Raw genomic sequence first — 6,261 nt, forward strand, 5'->3', positions numbered from 1 at the left:
AGAGATATTATATTGAGCAAGAATATCTCAAAAATGAATTTATTCTATGTGACTCTGTTTAGATAGGAACAAGAATATTGATTGCATTCTTGTTGGGCTGGACACAACCCAAGTTGACCTGGCTGAGACTTGAGTTCCTAACTCAGTATATCTGCACATGGGTCTATGTTTTTCAGTAGTGTGGTTCAACAGAGCTCAAGTAGCCCAATGGAAGATAAGAAGTCGCTTAGTCTCAGGTCAGTGGGTCCACAGGGAAAGCAGCCCAGGAGAAATTTATGGGATGATGGTAGTATTTTACATTTTGGTTCACATGATGGTTACATAGGTATGTAATTTACCAAAATTCATCATAATGTAAACTGAAGACCTGTGCATTATACTACTACAATATATACCTCATCAAAATGAAAGCTAATATATATTTTAAATAAATAGAAAAGACAAATATACCATCTTGCCTGAGTTTCCAGATCTATTCTAGCTCAACAGACTACAGTGGTCAAATTTTTTATCTTTTATTTATAGGAATATAGAAGCTTTCAAATCTATCAGGTTCTCTTCAGAACAAAGAATTTCCATTTTTCATTGGGCTAATTAATCCTGTTAAGACCCCCTACCAGAAGGAATAGGTCTCCATGTGCACATTCCCTGAGTCAGGAACAAAAATCTCAGGTTGATAGGGGGTGTGGCCCAAGTAGGCTAAAGTTTTATTGCCATTTAGGGCCTCCAGGAATAACCTCTCCACCCCTTTTAAGAAAAAGTTAGCTGGGGCTGGGAAGGTAGCTCAGCAGTAGAGTAGAGGCCTAGCAAGCATGAGGCCCTGGGTTCCATTCCTCAGCACCACATAAACAGAAAAAGCCGGAAGTGGTGCTGTGGCTCCAGTGGTAGAGCGCTAGCCTGAAGCTGAAGAGCTGAGGGACAGCGCCCAGGCCCAGAGTTCAGGCCCCATGACCGGCAAAAAAAAAGAAAAGAAAAGAAAAGAAAAAGTTAGCAACAGAGCTAGAAAGAAAAATGAGAAACAAACATCATAACCTCAAGAAACTACACTGAGCAGAGTGGACCAAATTACTCTTCAGTAGAGGGTGGAGGACAAGAAAAGACTTGAAGTGAAAGGGAATTGAAACAAATGGAGATGACAGGTTTGGGATAGTGGAAGGAATTCCTTAGCTCGTAGTGGAGGGATATTCAAAGCACCTTGCAGAAGAGCGTGTGAGTAGGGACTCAGCTGCTCATTACTGCTCAGGATGCTTGGGTTGTCTAGGACAGTGGCAGGAAGTCATTTGACAAAATATGCCTTAAAAATATCTGTGATTAAATCATATAGATAGAGCCACCGTCTGTGTTTTGTGCACACTTCAAAGTAATTTTTAAAATGGGAAGAATTATAAACGCTAGGAATCTGGAATTTCTCTTTGAAAAATAAGCTAAAAGTCATTTAAATTAAAATACACAGATTAAAATAGTCCTGTTTCAGATTTTTAGGCATGTCAACTCTTACTGATTATTATCTATTATTTAATATAAACCACCCCCAGATCAAGAAAATCAGACCAAAGTTTTGTGATAAAACTCAGGAACTATTCACAAACGGTCTTGAAAAAGCTTCACAGATAGGCTTCTGAAGATATTGAATAAGTCTGTAATAATCAGGACATGAGCCTCAGAAATGAGAATAAGAAACAGCTGCTCTGTAGCAAATCCCACCTACACTAGGGATTAATTCTAAATTCATGTCACATTTAGTCAGTTTTCATTTGGGACAACAAGGAAAATGTTTGCCAGGCTCAGGGCAATTATGTATTTGTCAAAACAGATGAAACATTAAATGTTAATTTTGTTTTCTTTCTGAGATTAATATTTCTGAGGAACATGGAATCCTTTAATGTTGGAGCAATCCATGAAGAAAGGCTACTAACAGGACTGCCTGTTTCTAGCCTACTCTTTCCTGCTATACTTCATTCTTCCAAATCCAGTCTTGACTCCCTTTGAGAATTCCTGGCTGGTGACAACTCTCTCCTTCAACCCTTCATCATTTTTCTCTACAATACTTCCAGTTCTTCATAATCATACACATACAATTGGTGGTATTTCCACTCGTGGGTATGACTGTTTATGAGAAGAAAAAATATGACTAAGAATTCATGTTTTAAGATTCTAACAACCAGACTTCCAATCCCATGTCTACCATTTATAAGCTAGGTGATTTCTCTACACTTTATTTTTTGTTTTTATTTGTCAATTGTTATTTCATCTCTAACATGGAGATAATTAGAGCAATTTACATGGTTGTGATGAGGTAATTCATGTCATGCCCAATGTCAACACTTGGAAGTTCTTAATAAATGGTATAAATGGGATGAAAATGATGGATGTTATAACAGAACTTTTATATGTTAATTGCTGGTGACTCCACCAACCCTAGGGAAGGCTGGTGGCATAAATTCTGCCTCAGTGGGTATGGACTTAAGAGAATATGTATCCCAAACTTTCAGTGCTGCTGCTACATGATCACATTGGAAATAGCAAAAACAGATTTTCCTTCCCATGTGCTACCTGGTCTGTTTGATGGTACTTCGCCTACTAAATATTAACCACATAATTTAGTGACTTTGAATCCTTCCAGAGACAGGATAGATGCAGAGTTTGGTCTACAGCATAACACACATTTGGATATCATGAGGAAATGTTGGCTGGTCTTGAAAATTTTGGGCCAAAGTTTATCTTTGGTCCAATGCAAAGACAGACTGAGTGTCAAGATGTTTTCCCCATTTGAGTCTGGGCTATGAATGACTATTGTACTTGTTCATAGGTTTGCAGGCAGCTATTCATCATCCCTCCTGTATTTGCATCATGAGCCAGAATGTCATAAAAGCTTCTGAGATTGAAAATGGTCCCAAGGCCAGTATTACCCTAATGCTGCCCCATTGAATACATGAAGTATTTTTGGCTGCCTCCTGCAATGACCACTATCCCTAGAGTAGAAAGAAGACGTTAGAGGAACAATGGCATCACGGCAAATGTCTCCTATCTGATGATCAGGCTCATCCACTTCCTGACTTCCATCTGATCAGGACTTGTCTTCAACTTCCCAATTTGTGCTGTTGTCCAGCTTGACCACAATCACGTATAATGTGCTATTTATTACTGCAGATTTTGAGCCTTCCCAAGCTTCCTGATGCCCTGACACCAGCTGCAGACACCCATCCTTCTCTCTCTGATAGTCGTATCTGACTGCCTTGTATTCCTTGAAGGTCTGGGCCACAGTACTTCAGCTGTTGGGAATGAACTAGTGCTTTGAAGGCATTATCTGTAAAGTGATATCACTTGGTTGTTGTTTGCTTATTGTTGTTTTTTTGAGTCACCAAAGAGTCACAGCTTTGTCTCTGTGCCTTCACCAACTTGTTCTATCTGGGAAGAAATTCTTTCCTTTTTCTCTGTCATTACAGAATAGTGGGTTATATAATGAATCATTAGATACAAGGAACATTTCCTCATCTGCTTTTAAATACAGTATAATGTGGCCAATGGGAAAAAAACACTATTTGAATTTCAATATCTTTCTTTACCAACTGTGAAGATTTGGACATAATATTATTTATACATATATGACTATACATATATTCATATAATGTAAAAATTATAAGATAATACATGACAAATAAAATAAGTCTTCAAATACTTATGCAGTTATAGCTCTGCCTCAGTACAACCAATCTTGTTTATATTAGCTTCCATCCATTTCTTTCTTTGTACTATTTGGAAATAAAACCCTGAAGCCATCCTGAAAAGTCATCAATAAATATTTTAAGTGTACATTTTTTTAAATGGAACAAGCAGCATCAAGCTGCCACAAATTTTATTGAATTCATTTCTTTATAAGCAACAAAAAGCTAAAATCAAGGTGTACAAGCATGCATCAAGGCATTTATCATGCACAGAGCCTTTGTGAAGGTGTTTTTATTCAATATAAACATGTTAGCAATAGCTACACAAAGGCTGTAGAGTGAGATTGTAAGTACACTTGAACTTACAAGTTGTGGCTAGGCCATTATTCTCTACTTATAGTGAGGTAAACAGAACTCATCTGCCTCATGCTGGAAACTTTAAAGCTCTTAATTCAGCTAAAAATGACTTCTCCTGAGGACCTTTTTCCTAGTTAGCTGCTTTTCCAATATAGAGTCATCTAACTTGTCAAGGTTAATTTCAACATAACAAGGTTATCATCTGGCTGGCTACTTAATGCACTGGTAAGAAGCATAGGTTTAGTGAGTTTTAGGCTCAGATGGCTGGGCCTCCTGGCTGGTCTTGTTGGTTTCTGTACATTGATCGGGAGCACCCTGAGACTCAGTAATCTGAGAATAAAAGGCACCTACCAGCCAATTGACAGGTATATTGTTAACAAGATAATCCATCACATCATCTAAAGATTCCTTCATTTTCTGCAGCTGCCCATTGTTAGAGGTGAGGAAGCTGTCAGACACTTCCTTAAAGGAAGCAGCATTGTGGATCACAGAGTAGATCTCTCCTGCCATCACCCCCCAAGTGGCTAGCCTGGTCTTGAATATGCTGTGGTAACCCTTGGATGTTGGCGAGAAGGATGTGGCATGTGGTCTGGAGTTGCTGAGTCAGGTTTGGGGCAATAGCCAGGGTCCGTGACTCAATGTGCTCAGCACAACGGGATTCATCAGTATCATCATGGCCAATGCTTCTCTTCCACTCTACCCATGACTGATAGAGCTTATTCTGAGTATCCTGAATTTTCTGGTTGGCACTATGAACATTCTTTCTGGCATATTCAATCAGATGAACAGTAGAATGGAGCTGAGAAATAGTCTCTTGGCTTTTTTGCTTTGCATCTGTAACACTACTGAGAGCCTGCTCATAAGCACGTGAACGGAGTCAGAGATCCCAGTCTAACATAATAACTTGGCTTCTGAACCATATCAAAGCCTTCGACTTTTTTTGCTTCTTTTTCTAATTCTTCCTGAGTGAGAGGGAGGTATTGGTCTACCAGCAGCTCTGATTTTGTCAATGCATTTTCTACTCCATGGCTCACAAGCTGCACCATCCAACTGGCCAAAACTGTGTTCATGCTGTCATTGACCACAGACTAGGTCTTCTCCACACTGCCAGTTACCACTCCTTTAGTCTTATCCATGACCCCTGTGATTGTGCTGCCTACAGAATCCTTGGCCCCAGTCACAGTAGTTGTCACAGCACCGTTGGCAGTAGCAACAACCTGGGCTGTTGGCTGATTCAGAATCGGTAGTCTCTCCTCAATTCTGTCCAGTCCCTTACAGCCATAGGTATTGGCAACTGCAATCTGTGGCTCTAGCTTCTGGATGATGGGCAGAGCACCTGTCACTGTCACAGAAGTCATGGTCTTCATGCCTTTCTCAGCCATCTCACACACAGATTTCAGGTAGGGTGCTAACACTAAACCTCACCCTAACCCTCACCCTATCCCTAAACCTAAACCTAACCCTCACCCTAACGCTCACCCTAACCCTCAACCTAAACCTAAACCACACCCTCACCCTAACCCTCACCCTAAAACTTACTCTCACCATAACCGTAACACTAACCCTAATCCTAATCCTCACCGTAACCCTTGCCCTGAACCTCACCCTAACCCTCACCATCACCTTAACCCTAACCCTAACCGTCACTCTCACCCTAAAACTCACCCTCTCCCGAACCCAAACCCTCACCCTAACCCTACCCCTGTGTGCTGACATAAGCAGAGGACACGAGGTCACACGTGGAGCTTACCAAGGCCAGGTTGGCTACCCTAGTCACCACACTCGGCTGAGGATCAACTTCAACAGCTGCCATATTGCCTCCAGGAGAAGAAATCTCAGCCAAGAAGCGCCGGGTAGTGAGTCCTGAGTACACGGCTGCAGCCCGGACACGCTGGGAAGGCTAAGCGTACATCTTTAAAAGACTGGAATATTTTTTGTTAAAAACAACAAAAAAAAGTCATCATGATGCCCTATCTAACAAATTAATATCTAACAAATGTTCAAGTTTCAAATAATCCCATAGTTAAATAAATTTTGGCTGATGAGATAAATAAGATCCATATAGTATGAGTACTAAGAATGTCATAGGTATCTTGGAACTGGTCTGTTTTCCCCCATTATGCTGTTTATTTATTTATTTTCCTTAGTGCCAGCTATGGCATCATATACCATAGTCCTTTATCCAATTCAATAGCAAATGGCAATTTGGAGTTCGATTCTTACTAAGATTCAAGTTTGA

General features: G+C 40.2%; 1 pseudogene; it reads right to left on the reverse strand.

Moving 5' to 3' along the window:
* Nucleotides 1-3,833: 3,833 nt before the first annotated feature.
* Nucleotides 3,834-5,911, reverse strand: LOC105994785 (annotated as a pseudogene).
* Between the last annotated feature and the right edge of the window lie 350 nt (nt 5,912-6,261).

This window comes from Dipodomys ordii, unplaced genomic scaffold (assembly GCF_000151885.1).
Source record: "Dipodomys ordii isolate 6190 unplaced genomic scaffold, Dord_2.0 Scaffold109, whole genome shotgun sequence".
Taxonomy (NCBI): domain Eukaryota; kingdom Metazoa; phylum Chordata; class Mammalia; order Rodentia; family Heteromyidae; genus Dipodomys; species Dipodomys ordii.